Source organism: Sinohyriopsis cumingii, unplaced genomic scaffold (genome assembly GCF_028554795.1).
Source record: "Sinohyriopsis cumingii isolate HCF-2022 unplaced genomic scaffold, ASM2855479v2 utg000066l, whole genome shotgun sequence".
Classification (NCBI taxonomy): domain Eukaryota; kingdom Metazoa; phylum Mollusca; class Bivalvia; order Unionida; family Unionidae; genus Sinohyriopsis; species Sinohyriopsis cumingii.
This window is the reverse complement of record NW_028315866.1, coordinates 900,603-920,181: the sequence shown is the minus strand read 5'-3', so window position 1 is coordinate 920,181 and position 19,579 is coordinate 900,603.

The window sequence follows — 19,579 nt, the reverse complement described above, 5'->3', positions numbered from 1 at the left end:
TATCCTTTAATCCTGATCGGCTCAGAGGTATTCAACTTGATCTCGTATTGTATCAATCCACGTCAGGGTATTGGGACAAAACCTCAAAGATCTGTGTACGCTGACCCATGGATACATACGGGCATACATTGATCTGGTCAATACCTTCTTTCCCTACATCAATGGGGTATTCAAGGGACATTTCTGTACTGGAGACGAATTCTGATTCATCACACGACCTATCCTCTATCACCACTACGCATACTATATTTCAAGACTCCTTTATCCATTGTTTCTCTAGGACTTTATACGTAGAGTTTAAGCATATTAGACCTACCTTCTGTCACAGAATAAGGCAAGAAATAACTTGGTTTTGCCTTAGAACGATTTGACTACTTTTCGTTGTACATGCGTACAACGTTACCTAGGGTGAATAATTGTTTTTCTAGGTAAGCGACTGTACTCGCATGTATCTCGTCGAAAATTACTTGCGACGAGAGACATTAATAACACGATATGCACTGGTATTTTCCCCTGACTATTACTCACTCTCTTGTGGATTTAAGGTAGATTCCATTTCTAAACGACACACTGGTCGTTTTGGATCTTGTTAAGGAGTAAATGTTCTCCATTGAGTTCTCCAACCATATTGGTAAGTGTTAAATTTATATTATATGATATATGAAGCTTATTCATGTTTGAATGTCGTATCTTATAATGATGCATTTACTACTACGCTGATTTGAAACGTTGTGAACTTTGAATTACTAGTTGCTATTAGAGTTTTATTTATTAGCATATATCTAAAGATTTTTCAGAACCATATATTATGACCAGTTTGGTTTTACTGCAGCTCTTCAGGACTGTTTAGGTCTGACGGTAGCTGTGTATGGCTGACTGTAGCTGTTTAGTGCTGCGTGCTGTCTATATGTATGTGTATACGTGTGGTGGAGCCATGAATGTAGACGTAGCCAATACAAGGGTGCTGTTATGTTGTCTGTACGTATGTATATACGTATGACTGTACATGTGGTAGATCCGTGAAGGGTGTAAGCATCCGATAAAAGTGTGGGCCAACCCAAGGACTCGGTGAAACTGTATGGTTCATCAGTTTATGAATCATACGACTATACAAGTGTGAAGAGGCATATGTTTGTTCCAACTGATGTTTCAATTAAGTACATTTTCGCATGAGATTATTTTGAATCTTATTTCTATTATAGAAAATCATGTGTTATCTCGCTTACATTGCATAATCAAGGAGATTATGTGAATCTCAATTACAATGCGAAATATTATTTAAAACATATTTGAATTCCTTTAGATCATTTGAATCTTAATCCATACGTGAGATTTTGTGAATCACTCCTACACTGCATAACATATTTAAAACTATTTGGAGTCCATGAGGTAATTTGAATCTCACTTTCCATACGTAAGATTACATGAATCATATTTTCGTTTTTCAACTTGTGAATGTTTGTGTAGAGTGATTGAATCAATCAATGTTGAGAGCGTGATAGATTCATTTATAACATATGTAGAGACGCATAACGTTTTTGCTCATTCTGAAATTCTTCGCGGGAGATATCAGTAACGGCTTCCGGTACTTTTAATTTACGTAAAGGTTTGTTATCTTCCTTTACCTGAGTCAAGCTTGCACTGTTTGGATGATCAGGAATCGGAAGTCTGACATGGTCGGGAGTCTCGATCCTTGTACATTGCCAATCGTAAGTTCATATATCGGGTTGTCTATGCACAACGCTTCCACGGTTCCGGTCAAGAAAGGTGTTTCGATATCTATCATTGCGACAGGAACATGGTGAATTGTTGGGTCTAGTAGCATACAAGGCGATTTGAACCCAATCAATTGATCTTCGCGGACTAGGCTCCGTTTCACGAATACAGTAGTGCACCCTGTGTCCTGTAAAACAGTTAATTCTTGTCCGTTGACAGTGCCAATTGCCGTTGGTACCCGTCCCTCGGGGTAAATACACATGCCGATTGATTGGATCGCATCGCGACCGATTTCTGCACGCACCACTGGTTCGTACACCGCTTCCCGTTTATCTTGTTGGGAAACATCGTTTTCTATCTACCGACTGTCTGCCTTCAATGGCTACCGCAACCCTCTTGAATAGTCCCTTCTGCTTAGGACAATTGGGGAGGTATGACCCCACTCCTTGCAAATGAAACATTGCTTGTCCTTATGCCATACTTGGTTATCGCTGCCAGGTTTTCCAGGTTCCCTGGGTTTCTTGTCCTTGACCTGATTCCCAATTTTGTTGTCTCGCCTGATGACGTTATATGAACCTTCCCGACCTTCAGTGAATAAATCCGCCTGTGTGACCAAGTCATATATATGCATGAAGGACTTTCCACTCAAGAACAAATACAGCTCCTTGCCACACATTGTCAATAGTTGGTATCGAAGCAAGAAATTGATAAGACCCTCAAATGTCTTAACGACTATACCACATTCCACCCATCGCTGCAAGTAATTGCAAGTCCTACTGACAAACTGGGTGAATGTCTCGCCTCTCTCGGGTTTGCTATACTTAAACTTCTTGCGAAACCCTTGCTCGGTTAGCTCGTATTTCTTCAGAAGTGCATCTTTCAATGCAAGATAATTCAGCAGATCGGCCACTGATAAATGCTAATACACGTCTAATGCTTTACTTTTCAGCAACGCACTAAGATGAAGCGACCAATCTTCTTTCTTCCACTTTGTACCGTGCGGTAGTTTTCAAACATGTTTATATAAATATCAATGTTGTCTTTATCGTCTTCAAATGGGGGCAATTACAGAACTACCATTTTAACACCATGTTCCCCCTCCTGTTCTGTTTGCAGTAGCTAAGAATTTCTTTGATACTCCCTCGGCCTACTTCTATCTTCCATCTCCAAAGTTTCTGACCTTACTTGTTGTTCCCTTTCTAACTTCCGATCTTCTTCTTCTTTAAGCAGTTCTATCTTCTCCCTCTCTGCTTGTTTTTCTAACTCTATCTTCTCCCTCTCTGCTTCCCTTTCCCATTCTATCTGTTCCTTTTCGACCTGTTTGTTTTTTAATTCTATCAACTCCTTTTTGGCTTCCCTTTCTATCTCTAAAAGACTTCCCCTCATAGCCGAATTGTTAGAAAAACATGAAACATATACCCAAAAAAAGTAATGTTATGTGTCTACTGAATCTTACAGTCTTGTCAAACGCGTTTGAAACACACAAAAGAGCATACAAATATAATGAGCAATATTAGTGTTCCGTTAAATCCAAAATCATCCCACTTCCGACACCATTTATAACAAGATAACAGGGTAGGATTTTAAGATTCACAAAAGAACACTTTTGACGATGCAATAAATACAATGTTTAATAATGGATGACTTAAAATGAGCAATTAATTATGAATTAATTATGAATGTGTGCCTGTATATATCATCCAAATATTGGATTTAATTAACTTAATAACGCACAAACTTAAAAAATACAAATAAATTAATTTAGCAAATACAAAGAAAATGGGTGAATGGTGGATATAGTTTACTCAGGTCGTAAACAATGTAAAATTGTACTCATTTAGTAAAATAAATTCACTCAGGTAGTGAAATTATGGTGATAAAAAGGGACAGATATACAACATTTTTTTTACAGTCCCGAAAGTTACATTGGGATACGAACCCCAAAATTAGCCCACGGCTAACACATCACATGTAAAGAGATACACTCCGTCATCGGTACACTTTGTTTCAGCTCCAAAGCTGCTACAGTTAATTACTATGGCTGGTTTTACAGCTTGCATCACGTTGATCCCGATCACTGACAACTTTGAACGCTCGGGTCACTCTGGTCACTCTAGACACCCTAGATACTCTAGACATTCCAGACATTAGACCCTCCGGACCCTCCGGACAATTGACACTCCGGACACCTCGGACATTAGACACTCCGGACACCCCGGACATTAGAGACTCTGGACACCCTGGACATGAGACACTCCGGACATCCCGGACATGAGACACTCCGGACATTAGACAGCTCTACAACTGAAGATGTGCAAGTCCTTGAAGCAGACTGCTGACTGACAAGTTTCCCGTATTGTAAAGAATTATACGTACGGCGTTGTATTTACATGTCTTTCTAGATCACGTACAAAATGGTATATTCCTAGTGAACACAATCATGTCATTATTTCGAAATACGACACAATATACATAAATCACCCTCGGGTATCGTTGTACACAAAAAAGAAACCCGAGTACATGTATTCAATAAACAAAATAATTTTAATTCCGTGACACGTATCAAACTTAACCCCATCTGGTATATGTCTAAGTTTTCTATCCACAAATACACCTTTCTTTGTCGTATCGGCAATTATAATGTCGAGTTCTGCGTTATCGATGATCAATATTGTACAACCGCGTTTATTACCCGATGAGGCTCCATGTGTACATTTTTACCAATGATTTTTCAACCGATATCTTTGGCAAATGATACATCTCCGCCGTCATTGGCTTCTGGTTCTGGAATCCAAACTTAATTTTGACGTCTATACGAAATTATTGCTTCATTGATTGTCAGGGATAACAATAAATTGGCATCGCACATATATCTCAGTAGCACTATTGGAGCCCAACCACTTTAATTCTTCGCTCAGTAGTCCATGAGATTTAACTCTTGATTTGATTCGTTAAAATGACAACCAAACCAAACAACGATGACGGGATGAATAGCCTCGGCAAATTCTAATGATTCAACCACGGCAACTCGAGTCATCAAGTGTGTTGGATGCCCAAATTTCTCAAAATTGTTCCTGCATTCACTCATTCCATATTACTGACATGACGTCGCGGTAATCAATATTATTATTCCAGACACTGCCGTGTCCATATTCAATATATGAGCACATAATATCTTCAAGAAATTCTCGAAGTGTTCATCGCCATGATTTTTTTTGCCGGCAAAGGTGAGCAACGACAGATGAGATAGTCAAGCAATTATTCAGGAAATGTTTTACTAGATCTGTATCGGTGGTGTATTTTACTGCAACCTTGTTCATTTGATCATGAAGAGATTCAGTACGATAGAGTTCACCAGACGGTAGAACGAATTGATCAGATGAACGATTGTTGTTGGATTGCATGCAACTAGATTGTTTGCAGTCTGAATGTTCACAGTCCGCATTCTCAAACAACCACACCGACACAGGGTGGCGCTTACTAATATTAGTGTGTTACGTGTTTAGGCTCGAATAAACAGTAACACATAAAGATTGAAAACAATAGGCTTTAGAAAATATAATAAATAATTTGTTTCCCTGCAAAAATACTTTAAAAATGAATAAATATGACAACTTAGGGTTTCCAGAATCAAATCCTAAAATAATCCACGAATAATCCACGAATAAAATTTTTGAAGTCCTAATACTGAAATGTTGTAATCATTCCAAGTTCAACTCCCGATGAAGAATCCAAGATAGATTGCGAATGACGTATGATGTCGCTTGTACTGTGTTGACGTCTACAGTTTCTTGTAGAGACATAATAAACAATCCTCCGTTCTTGGAAATCCAAATAAAATTTTCAAGAAAAGTCCTTGTTCAAGAGTTCTGTATAAATACAATAATACTTCCAGAGAAACGAATTAATTTTGTACAGTACAAGTAATCAGAAGAAGAATTACAATATAACTAAAAAACTCCAAAATTTCAATAGCTCAATACTCGTCACAACAGAAGAAAACAACTTGACATCAAGTGTTTAAAAGCCCGGAATCTTAGTTCTCTCTCTCTCTCTAAACATCACTATTAATACTAAGTATTTCGCAATTGCGGAAATGCCTAATTGCGAAATAGAGGATGACGTGATCACGTTTGCATGTAAAAATTACATCACATTGACATGTAAAGAAAATAAAGACTCCAAAACCCAAAAACTATCAGACCAAAGGAACACAAAATTTAAATCAAATATAAATTAAATCAAATATTTGTAACAATACAGGCACTCAAGAATATCACCCTAGTAATATCAAACCTGTTTTGCTCGTGGAAATATTGTTATACTCGGCTAGCACCCAAGACCGCTATCGATCGGTCCGTTACATTTAACGGATAAATCACGTAGACGTCTGCGGTCACAGGGTACGCACGCTCATAGTAAGGTTTGTAAATAGCTGTGAGCATCCCCGGTCAAGAATTTCTATCTAACACGACAACATTCTGGCTGTGTTGTGATTCCCGAACAGGGTCACTTTTATCTCGAATGATCCAAGTTATGTCGGTGTCGCCACCGAAGTTAATGACAGGGACAACGTCACTGACTGCAACGATAAATCTTATTCTGACAAAAGTATCTTTGTCCGACCGCTAGATAATCGATGATTTTCGCCACTCGTTGGTCGCTCATCGTAGCATCAATGAAACTATCCTTTTGCTTAATTTTGATCGTTGATAACACATATGCGGCATCATCACCCCTAAACTCGTTCTTAGCCTTGCGGATATGACTGAATATTCGATTCAGTACTCGCAGATAAGATCAGGTGCTTCGTTAATTTGTCGAGATCGAACTTGGAGTTCAAAGGCTTGATCGCAGATAATCTTGCAAACTTCTCCATTATATAATTAAAGCAAATATATACTTTAATTGAACGTCAACCTAGATTAGTATACAATGACGTCACGAGCAAACAACAGATGCCATTTACTGATGATTGGGTCAGCAACCCGGTTTTCAAAACCGTTCTTCTATAGTTTATGTGGCCTTCATCAGCAAAGTGTTTAGCGTGTTAGTTTAGGACCAAACAATGGTGTGAAATATGGGGTTGCGGTATGAGGACAAGGAGAATTGTGTGTATCGTGAAATGGCAGGAAATACATAGTGCTGAAACGGTATTATGATAAAAAAAATTGGTGACTATGGATCTGCTAGTTAGAGCCTATCTCAGTAGATTTGATAAGTTGGAATCGTGAGCATTTTGTTCAAGATATTATAAAACTATAACTTAGACAAATGATATATACTATATAAATGGTTCAAGGAAATGACGTCGACGAATTCAGAAGGCATCCAGTCATTAAAAATTACGAATGTTGGGATTCGGAACTGCCGACTTCGAAGACAAGTTGGCTTTTTTATCAATACGGGTTATCTCAGTTTCCAAGCTGGGGAAAAAAGTATCTCTCTCATAGATTTGATACTGAGTGTTTTAATGGCTTGATCAGCGACGGTTGCCTCGTCAGTCACCTTGACGGTAATACATGTAATAATTCTTTACGTACTCTTGAGTCAAAATTGTAAGAAACGTGAAGAAACAATAAAGATGTATGGCCGGTTGGATCTGTAAATCCACAGACAGGTGAAGAGCGAGTATTTCAATCTTTTTGGTGTCGCAGAGGTCATAATTAATTCAGCGCGATCGCGGAATAATCAGCGAATAAAATTTCAATATCTCATCGCTACGGATGGACAATAAGCAATGTTAGCCAAGTGTGTAGTCATTATCACACATCGAAAGGTGTATTTGACTGCAATCAAAGGGAAACAACTCTGTTGTGACTAAACAGAACGAGACAATAAACGCAACTCTGCGCTTCTTCGATAAGCTCCGCCCCCACAGTGCTAGTTTTGTAACGTGTGACGGCGTAGATTTTGTGTTTAGTATCTTATATTGTAAATTTTAGGGCAGGAAACTGTCAAGTTGAGCCTGATTTCGTGTGGGTGTGTCCTTATAAGTTTCAACAAACCAGCATCAAAGAGGGTTAGACCGATTACAGTCTACGTTCTAAACTAGTATGATGCATTTGCTATGGGTGATCTACAAGGAAGTGATATTCATTTGTGGGGTTCTTTTAGGGAAAATCAAAACAATTGCACAGCTTTATGTGTCATCGGGTTTTAAATAATGTTTAGAAACAAAATAAAAATGACTAGTAATTACTGTTAAATTTCATATCGTCGCTCATAGAAGCAGTGTCATTGCTAAAAAAACGGCATCTCATTGATACAGTAGGAGCTGTTTATATAAAATAACCGTAGCGATTATGAAAAAACCATATAAAAATGACAGCTCATAGATACAGTAGGCGCTGTTTTAATAAAAGAACAATAGCGTTGTAAAGATGAGGGTCATGAAAAAAACCCAGTAGCATTGTAAACATATAACTCAGAAAGAACAGTAGTCACTGTTAAAAAAATGGCATCTCATCGACACAAGAGGCGCTGTTTATATAAAAGAACAGTAGCGCTGTCAAGATGAGAGTCATGAAATATTAGTGATTCCGTAGATAGAGGGCTGCCGTCATAAAATAAAAGTGGCACTGCAAAGATGAGAGTCATGAAAAAAACTGTTCGTAGACAAGGGAATGCCGCCATAAAAGAATAGTGACACTGTAAGAATGAGAGTCATGAAAGAACGTAGACTGAAGGCCAAAAACGGTCCGACGCTAGCGTTCCAACAGTCCAACGTTCCATCATTTAAATAAATAATTTTCGTATAATGAATTGCTAAAATATTCATGTGATTTTTTCTGCGATTGAGCGATTACATAAAGGGGGTATACAACTTACTGCCCAATTCAATGCTGAAAAAAAACCACATATGATTTTTAAACATTAGAAGAACGAAAATCCAACTAAGATACACACTTCCATCCGAGTACAGGTGCATCAAACTACTCCAGGGAGCAATGCGACAATCGCTATCGACTGTCAATGATACACACATTCAGTCATTTGTTCTACTTGCAACGACGATAGAAAAGAAATTAGATTGGAGTTGTCGGGCGAATATGAAACAAAGAAGAGTGTGGGAATGTGTGCAACACAGTTAAAGAAGTTTATAGTGGACCGTGAACTTTCTGATCATACTAGTGAATCTGTGTCTGCTTTAGATAGCTAGCGATCCAGAGTGAAATGTTCCATCGTGACATGGTATGCTCAGAATGTTAGCGTTGAACCGTTGTTTCTGGTCTACTGTCTGCGTTCTTAGAGTAAAAGTATAAAATCGTGGACAGTAAAAAATTAAGCATTCTTTTTGCTAATGGATCCGGTCCGCATTGGCGGTTGGGACACTAATAAAAGTATTTTGATTTTACTTTGTGAAACGCTGTATGGTTGACCGTTGGGACCATAAGGTCGAATCGTCAGCCATTTACGTTGGCCGTTTACGGTCTATGCTCTGTCTCGTACATATAAACGTATCGTTAATTGTTCATCGCTTGTGTCAAGTAAATGCCCATTTTGATTTGTCAGTCTGAAATATATCCGTGACAACAGCAGATTATGACATCGTAAATAGCCAGGATGAATAGGCACTGATATAATCAAGTGACCAGGGGAAACCTAAGAGGTAAACTAAAGAATGTATCGGGGTTGCGTCTGCTTGGATTTTCTAAGGTCAGCGACATAACTTCCATCTACGGCATCACACACGAGGTAAACGGATACATTCGATGTGATATTGACTATACCTAGAGATATATGTTGTTCTGATTCATGAACGCCATTGTAGTGCTTGAGAATCACCGGCTTTGGAAAATGCTCGCCGATGATATCATTGACGGCTTTTTCCAATTTTTCTATGTTAAATCGCGCTGGCTTATATGTCTGTAATTGATCTCTGGTGATCTTAAATGATTAGGAAATAATCCCGGTTTCCCCGAACACATTATCGTAAAGTGCTGTTGTTATAATACCCTGGCGCACATACTCGAAATCAGTTCTAACCTTGTTGAGATGTTGTATTGTCGCGATGATCTGGCCTCGTAGATAATCGTTGGGGTACTCATTTACGTAGCTGGAAAACAACTGTCGCAGGTGGTCACTAACTCGCTGATGTTGCTATGTGATATCATCGAAAAAGGGTTTAATATCAGTGTCATCGATCACATGGTCATTATGTCCCCATTGAATGAAAGCTAAAGTGTATTGCTTCCCCAAACATGAATTCCGAAAGAATCAATAAAATACACTTAATACTAAGAGGACGTTTTGTGTTGCATAACTTATTTTTTCGCGATAAATAGATTTAGAAACTCTCTTCGATCCCTGATGAAACTGGATCTCTGAGGATGTTGTGGTACAGATGCTGTTGGCGCGCTACCAACGGCCATTCAAGCACGGTTCTATTCGATGAGTTATAGATATCTACGGCGTAATCTGGTGTTGAAATATCTATCAAAATCAAAAGTCTATTGAAATAAAAAAGCGCTATAATAGTGCTGCAGATGGCGTTGGCTCGTGTACGATTATAGCGATGTTTGATTCACAGTCCGAAAGCCGACCACGGCCGGTCGGGCGATCCGTCGGTTTTATTCTTGTACGCAAATACCAATGAGCTGCTGCCGGCAGACCCCCAAACGATTTTGATGTAATATTCGGCCAACGGTTATAGTCTCGCAGTTGTACAAGCGCGATGTCAAGAGACCGTTGAAATCGATCTATTGAATCTTATTTGTGCCTTTATCGTGTAGCGAGGATAATGTAAAATTCAGGTTCTGTTGGCATCGCTGAAAACAAGTGGTTACTGACGGAGTTGTATTAATTCAAACAGTTTCCTGGTGAGTTGTTGTTGGTCAGTAATTAGTACTTACTCCGATTGTAATGGAACGCTTGCGTTCTGAATGTTAACGCTAGGAGTGTTAACACTCTGAGGGCTGGTGCTTGGACTGTTTACAGTAGGATTACACGCATCATGATGAATCTTGTTCATTTCCGCGAATTCACACTCGAATATCATTGCATCGTTGAGCCCCGTTGATACTAGCGATGATGAGCACCGTTGTGTATGTAGTTTCTCAGTCGCGCATGCCGATATTTTTGTTGTCACGATATTAAGAATAGCAGCGGAGTTGGCGGGTACAGCAGCGCCAACTCCTATCACTGGCCATATCACATATGTCGCCGTTAATGTGCCGAATAACGTCATTATATTAGCGACTACCGCCGATGACGCGTATACAACTTTGATAATTGTGATGCGTTTGTGGTTATTTTCTGCTTTGTCGTATGCTTTTCGATGATATTTTGCAGCGATGCGTGCCACGAACTCACTTGTTGGAATCTGTATGCATTTACGAGTTCCCGAAAATTCACAGAATCTGCTGATTCCAGTCCAGGGTATTCACTAGATAATGAGTATCCCACTAGTGGTTTTACTGCTCATTATGTGAAACATTAATACACTAAGTAATTAATTGAGGAGTTATGGCGACAAATTCAAGACACCAACAATACGTCGTTTTTCGGGATCTAATATGAATATTTCCTCGATATTTTGATTTAACGCCACTGACACTGTTCCAAAAAATCGATCAATGGAATGACGCCACGGATATGTGATACATATCCTTAATCGCAAAAGACTAAACACTGAGAGCCTGTACACACCGGTGACCTCAGCAGTATGTTTGATAGTGTTATTTTGTTTCGACCACGTTGCTGACCCGGATGCTATTGTGTTTACAACGTTGATGAACAGGGTCATCTTTGATACACCCGCTTCAGTTCTTCTGACACCATCAGCAACGTCACGTATTCTACTTGTTATATCTGCAACAGTTTTGTTGATAGCGGCAAATTGGGTGATGATATGGTTAATTTCGACGAGCCTTATACAGACAACCATAGTACTTCCAACGAAATCATCGGTAACTTTATCGAGCTTCTGAAAGTTTTTGTGAAGATTTGTAAACATACTTACACGAACATCATACTCAGCTCTCAATGTAGCTAATTTATCACTAACTGCGGTGTCGCCGCCGTCTACGTATTTCTTCGTTGCAGCATCATCGTCAGACGTTGGTTCTCTGAAGAGAACGAATTTATTTTATTTATATTAAGTTCGCTGATCGTTGGATCACCGGTTTACTGACCTCATTGCGGAAACCGTTTCTGATCATCGCGATATATACGCTTGAGTCTCTGATTCTACCGCCATCAGTAAATAATGGGATATTATCGGTGACCTCACCGATAACTCGTTGGACAATATCAACCTACATAATACCGCTTGTCTTTAACCGTCCATGCTGATCCCGAAAAACAACGGCATCCTTATGAACCTCAGCGAACTTCATACGATCAGCGAGCTCATGTTTAGTTGCATATGCTGACAAATCAACGTCACCAGTTTTTTAAACTCTATCGCTAGCGCGAGATCTTCTGTAAATATCAGATTTTATAAACTTATAACCTGTTTTAAACGACGACTAGTGTACCGTTCACTAGTGAACGGATGCACGACTTTATGCGGTGGTGGGCCACCAGTGGTCCATGACTTTGATATAGCATCTAGAATCGCTAGCGATTCACGACTGCATATAGGTGAATATGTTAATGTCTATGTTGGCAATGTTGAATACCAGAGTTGAACGCAAGCAGATCCGTATATATATTCGAGAAATTCCTTCGGTGGTGCCAATCCATATGAATCGAAATAAACAACACCACGTGGATCAACAGAATATACAACCCAGTGAGTACCTGGACCGGAATTTCCATCGAGATTTATGATACCAGTCTCAATACGATTTGTTTAGTTTGGTAATTGATCTTGCATGAAAACCCCTCTAAAGATTTTGATCTTTAATCGACAAGCGGCATCAAGCAAATCACAATTACACATTGCCATCTAAGCTAGGTTAGCGGAACATTCATTGTAGTCTCAGGCCTTGACCGAACCAAGAGGATGGAGTCCCTTTTAGTCGTAGACCTAAGCCGCGAGCGGATCTTTCCCGCTTTCTGTATTTGGACCTTGTATTGAGGTTGCTTTCAGCGATATCGTTGTTCCATAAGTCTTCTCTGATGCAGAATGCAGCTTTTTAGTCCAATCGGCGTGACACTGATGTGATGATCTGACATTAAAATATGGATGATTCAATTACTAATCATGTGCAATAAGAAATTTTCAACTGGTGAATCAATGAATCTCATTCGTCCACCAACGCCTTTGAGCACCATTGTTTTGTCGGACAGTATAACAGTGATTGCTCTGTAACCATCAGCGGTCTGTCGTGCAACACGAGATAGAAAATGTATATCGATGACTTACTGTCTGAACAAATCCAAGTGACCCGATGAGAAACAAAAGATCGGATATAATCTTGTGAAGTTACGCAGAGATATCTGCAAACCTGAATCAACATTCTGATCATACTCCATACATTTCATTGAACAATAATACGCACATGCAACATGATTGTTTTCAAAATCCAGTAACTATTCTTCGGATGGTACTTGATGTACGCTTATCCTCAGAAACTTCACTAACCTCGAGCGAGTCAAACACCATTGGGTTTCACTCCAGTGAATTTACTCGGGCGATATCTTGAAATACTATGTTGTGATGCTATCTGTGATGTTAATAGTCCAATAACGGGACTACGGACACTATCTGTGGTCATCGCAAGCCACAACAGCGTTGACTTTGCTTAACGAACAATAAAAGAAAACAGCTGTGGTTCTTTAGTCAGCGATGGTGGCATCCACAACGAAAACTTTGTTACTATTACTTTGCCAGCATTAACGGTACTGGGGCACCAGATTGCATAGTTGTCGGCGGCGTTTCGAACAAGTACAACTGTGTGTTTAGCACCAAATATAACTTTTCTCACGTTACGGCAGAATCCAAATATATGTGATAGCAGAATTGCGCATAAAATGTCTTCATCTCCGCTTAACAACGATCGGCATGCTGTGAATACTTGGTTGAAATTTTTATTCATCGATGTAATTCAGTTTCAGCGGCATTCATTGTTATATTATTGCTCTCCAGGTGATCAGTGGTATCCTTCGTAAACATCATTGACGGCGCAGCGGACCGTGAATACTCATAGTTTTTTCAGGCTGACCCAATATTTGATGTGGCAACGAAAACGTTTTCGAGACACGATTCAATATTTGTTCCGTCAATTATGTATGCGGCACTGTTAAAAAACAACAGTATACCATTATTTAGAAATTCAGCTCCATCTAAAAGTCCATAAGCTGTATGCTTTCAAATGTCAACCTGCAATCTCGGTGAAGGCCTCGGCGGGCAGGAAATATCTACTTGCATGCTATACTTGCAGCTCGATTCGTTCACGTGCGTCAGGTACACACACATCATGAGAGTAGTATTGATAATCATGCACTGATTCATCATTGAGGCCGGGTGCGTCCATGTCAAATGCGGAATCAGATACACGCTTGAACATGATATTTATATTCGCCGTTTTTTAAAAAGACGTCAGCGATTCATTAGCGAATTAAGACAACTCCTTCCTACCAGAATTGCTGTAATATTTTTTCTTTTCTGCCGGCTTGTTGCTTTGTCAGAGGCATGCCAGCTAATTCATTCAACCGCTCATTTGCAGGCCGATTTATTAGTTTACTAATACCTGCTGGCATATCTTCGGTGCTGTTTAATTTTACCGGCAGGATACTAGCATTTGGTGGTTGGACAGTTGGCTGTCATCGTATTAATCCTGTGAGTATTTGTTTGATTCCTGAGAATGCTTTCTCAGCAACATCACCAACAGTGCCAATAACCTTGTCACGAACAATGTCGATGGCTTTCATTACTTGCTGCTTTGCCATCGGAATCGCTTTTGGAACTATCGTTCTAAATATACTGTAAACAACATCACCAAATCCATCTCCGTTGATAACTTTATAATCGGGCAATCGTTAATTTACTACCCTAACGTATTAAGGTCTACGTTGAGCACTGTGTATGATCATTTATTTTCTCATTATTGATTTAATTGCGAACTTGACCACGACGATTAGTCGCCGTAGTAATCATCTGTAATTTTATCAACAAGTGCTCGATAAACACTGATATCCATTATGCCACCAGTGAATAATCGCTGAAGGATTGTAGCTGCTTCATTGGTGATTTCTGGCTAATTATTGCCGGCTCGTCGCCGACCAATCAGAATTTCTAGTCTATCAACGTCGGCAAGGACATTACTGGGACAAAGTTGATGTAGAATTTCAGGTATTTGTTTTTTGTGAAGGTGAGATAACCCACGATTTGCAAGACTAATTCCAGTTGTTTCTTCTTCCTTTACATGAGGTGGTCTCAGTTCTAATTTTAAGGCGATATGATATCTTCAGGTAATGTCGCTTTTTTAACTTCTTCAATCTGTTTATTAAAATCTTTAAAGTCACTCTTGTGTCCACCGGTGATTCTAATTATATCACAGGCCTTTCAAAATACAAAAGAAACATAATTTTGTCAGAAACACCGGCGGTGTTTAGATCTAATAATTTATCACGATTTGAATATTTAAATTCTGCAGCCACTACATATTGCTCTTGAAGTAGTGTACAACCTTCTTCGGTAAATCTGGCTGGTGGGTTTGCTTTTAATTTTATTTATAGTACTTCTTGTATTTCTTCTTGTAATTGTGTTTGAGCAGCAGCTATTTTAGCTGGATGTGTTTGCAGAATCCTTTTAGTAGCCTTGGCTCTTTCTACTACTTTCCCAGTTCTTCGGCTTACTCTAACGTGGGAAGAAGACATTTATTAGTCTACGTGACCGGTTTAAGCAGCTCAGCTGTACTTTCTGTAAATCCCTCTCTGGCGTCCTGACGCTGTTGCAGTTGCTGTTTAACAGAATTATGGACGGGGAGATATATATCTAAATAGACTCTAGTCGTTGTCCATCTACTTCAGCTGTGCGAGATTCCATGGTCAGCGCAGAAAAACCCATTATTATTACAACGACGATTTAGTTACAGAACTACTTCTATAATTTTGCTAAAGGTTTAGCACCCGGTTGTAAACAGCGGTGCAGACAATCAACGACGATCTACTACCGGTCGTTCTCCTATCAGCTACAGTATCAGAAAGGAACACTGGTGTGTGTGTGTGTGTGTGTGTGTGTGTGTGTGTGTGTGTGTGTGTGTGTGTGTGCTGTCTACGAGCCTCCGAACGCGTTAGAGGCCTCTCTTTACTATTCTAGACCTTGTATTTCCATTTCGTCTGTCCTGCTGCTTAAAAGGAAAAATGGTATATGTGATGGCTTAGCAAGAGTAGTCTCCTTCCAACTCTGGGATCATTGTAAAATTATATCCGAAGTTGAGTTAACGCTTCCGTTCATCTTTGGTTTGTCTCTTTTAGGTACCTACCAAAACCTTTTTTCTGCTTCTAGAACGAGGTATATCACACAACGAGGTGTACTCAAGCTTTATTTCTGTTTTTGTTTTAATTTTTCTCTCTCTATTCCCTATCATACGAATAGTTTACACTCTATGGGGATTAGCAGGAAGGGGTCAAAAACGCTTTGAGCTGAAGACAAAAAATCATGCTATCTGTCGGACTTCTGTGGCGTGTAATTCAGGTCATACAAGAGAAAGTTGCGCACGATTCCAGGAAAATGAGTGGGACAGATAACACGATCCAGGACGGAGTGCCATCATCATTGCTTTTGATACCGTCTTAGTAAGCAAGATTGTACTTCCATAATCTTTTAAGGTAGAAAGTGAAACGGTTTATGCCAAATATATTTAGGATCATTTCTAAACGTAAGACAGAGATACGTCCTTGCATATCATATTTATGTGATTACAAAATGAACGAAACATTGTCTAAGTCATTAACGTTTATTAAATATAGAATAATCTGCACCACAAATGTTGAAAAAACCAATAATAATTTTAAAAGACAGTTGATTTTGCCACTATTCGTGATGATCAGAAAGATGATGAAAATGAACGATCTCTGTAAGTACGACACAATGTTAAATTTCTTTTAAAAGATATATTCTATTCACACTTAAACGTGCTCGGCTCACATACTGCAATACAAACTAAATTTTTAATCTAAGATAATGTATCAACAAATGAGATATTATCTGGAGACAAAGAGAAAAAAATTAGTTAAAGAAATATTGAGTATGTACAGCTTGTGGAAATTGAATAGCCGCTTTCCAAATGTTAATATAGATAATTTTATGTTCATGGCTGCCTCTTAATTTTTCATATAATGTATTAGACGGTTGATTGAAACGCGAAAAATGAGTACATCTCTATCTCACGCGTCTGTTTAAAAACGAGTTTTTAATTCCATGATATTTGGATGAAGAACGTATTTTAAGCTGAAGCATAATTAACATCAGCCACTTGCTAACATGTGAGAATCTTAAAACGTAAAACACTCCTTCCTAGGATGATACATGGGAGATAAAAAGAAACAGTATTGTCTCAGGAAGGACAACTACTTTGATGTTTGGGCAAACTTAACAGTGTAAACGACATTACACAACAAAGTTAAGCAAACAAATAATCTGAATTATATAAACTCTATTCTAAACAACCTTGATCATGAACCTGAAACTAAACTAACGTTTAATAACAATATGTATACATGTAACTAACAATGCGGTTCTGTTAATATTCTGTAAATAACTCCCATGGGTTCATTCAAGTTTATCTCTGTTAGTTTCTAATATAAAACTGGTTGTTTGGAAGTATTGAAATACAACAACGTACGAAGTAAAGATATATTTTAAAATGTCTTATTTGTATAATATTGACCCATTCATTTCAATATTAACATTTTCTAGGACATCGGAAAAACTTTTGAAACTAAGTTATTGGAATTGTACACAATTAAAAATGATCTAATATACTGTAAGAATATTTTTGCATATTATCATTTTTTGCCACTGGACCCATGCAATGCATTTTATGATGCCCAGATGATTTAGTTCTTTTTTCAACACAAAAAAAACTAAAAGGTAATCAGATCTAAGCAGTATCATATGTATTATAACATTTTCTGGAGGGAAATTACAACTAAACTTTAGGTTCTCAAATATCATCGGCCATCATCAAAGGATTAACTTTTATTGCTGCATATCTCTATAAAGTTCCCCCACAAACCCATCGAAGGAAAACAAACAGGAAATATTAAGAGAGAAAATTTTACTTTCTTGTGTATCACAATTGTTTTCGTCTAAGGCTCACGTTGGCACTCACGGTGAACGAATCCCTTATCAGCACAGTTGTAAGACTATACAGGGTATGTTACAAGCACCTAAAACGATGGTTGTGTGTTCCTCTATCGTGTACTAGTGTTGGTCTTTACGGCAGATTATGCAAGCTATCACTACCCTTAACATCGTTGATTAAGGAATACAAGGCTAGTCTCCGGATACCGTTGAGAGATTCAAAAATTCAGATGAAACGAAGAGAGGCAAGCGAGAGAAGTCTAAATGGGTGTCCAAGCAATGTGAACAAGAGTGTACCTATCAGAAAGAAAACCGACATGGACAGACATTTGGCAATACGGACCACTACGAATTCAGTTTCTGTATCGGTCTATGTACTATCTGCTTCCATTGCTAGCAAATCTATACTGGTGGAAGCTGGCTACTTCTACTACACCCCAACAAATTACATCGTTACTACAGGTTGCCATTGTCCAGTGGCGAAAGAGATGGAGATGTCTTGAGAGAGATGGCAGATTTGTTGGAGAGAGAACGACCAAAACTCTGGTACCCAATGAGGTCAAATCCCCGGTTCTTCCATCTTGTCAAAGAGAGACGAAATAAACCTTCAACAACAAACAAAGTTGGAATACTCTAAGATGCAGAGTTATGAGAGATGAGAGCAAAACACTCATAATCCAGAACTTTATGCAGACATCACTTCGTCCAGACATAGTGGTGGGGTCTGGAACTGCAAAGTGGATTCTTGTGGTGGATGTGACCATCCCAGGAGAAGAACAATCGCAAACGGCATAAGAACGGAAATGGGAGAATTACCAGGAACTGTTAGAGATTAGTATAGCAAAAAGGTGGAATACTTAGCTTTTCTCTTTGGATGTAGAATGCAAGGGTGTTCCTGCGCAGTCAGCTTAGTAGAAAAAGAAAAAGAGCATGAAACATCAGTGAATACACTGAGGAAGGCATCAGAAAGTGAGTCCAGTTGGATGTGGCTTCGAAGTGAAGAGAAGTACTGGAAGCCAGCACAAACTCCGCCATCTGAAAGGCGTACTTAATTAAGGGGCAAAACACCCGGGTAAGGATCAAAACACGGCTGCTAACGTCTGTTTATCTGCTGTTTAGCTGTTCATCAAGACGTTTACTGCTAAATATCGAGTTGCTTGTGTTTGTCGTTGTCTTAAAGTTTTAAAAAGTCGCCAGTTTTAATAAATTCTTTTGCAGTTTTATTATGGTTATATTTTGAACGCATAATGCGAATTGTATGACATGTATATATAAATAAAGCCAGCTGAAGACTCATATGTTATACTGAAACGAGTCTCTCTGAAGCATTTAGCTTACGCATACCATTGTAATAAGCAAAAGCTGGTTCCTATTTATGCTTGCAAAAAACAATGCATTTCTACACCAGCCTATTACTTATTGAGAGATGTCGGAAAAAGGAAGTCCTAACTCGTCCCTAAAAATATTGCACCTTTTGAAATATGTTACTTCATGAATGCACGCTTCATCAATCTATATTTTATTTGTGTTTTCATTCTAATAGTTATATAGCAAGTCACACTATATTACAGCAAAACAGGTTTTCAAGTGGAGATTGCTAACAATCTGTATTCTGTCCGTCAACATGAAATACAAGAGTGTACAAAGCTATACTCAGCTTTA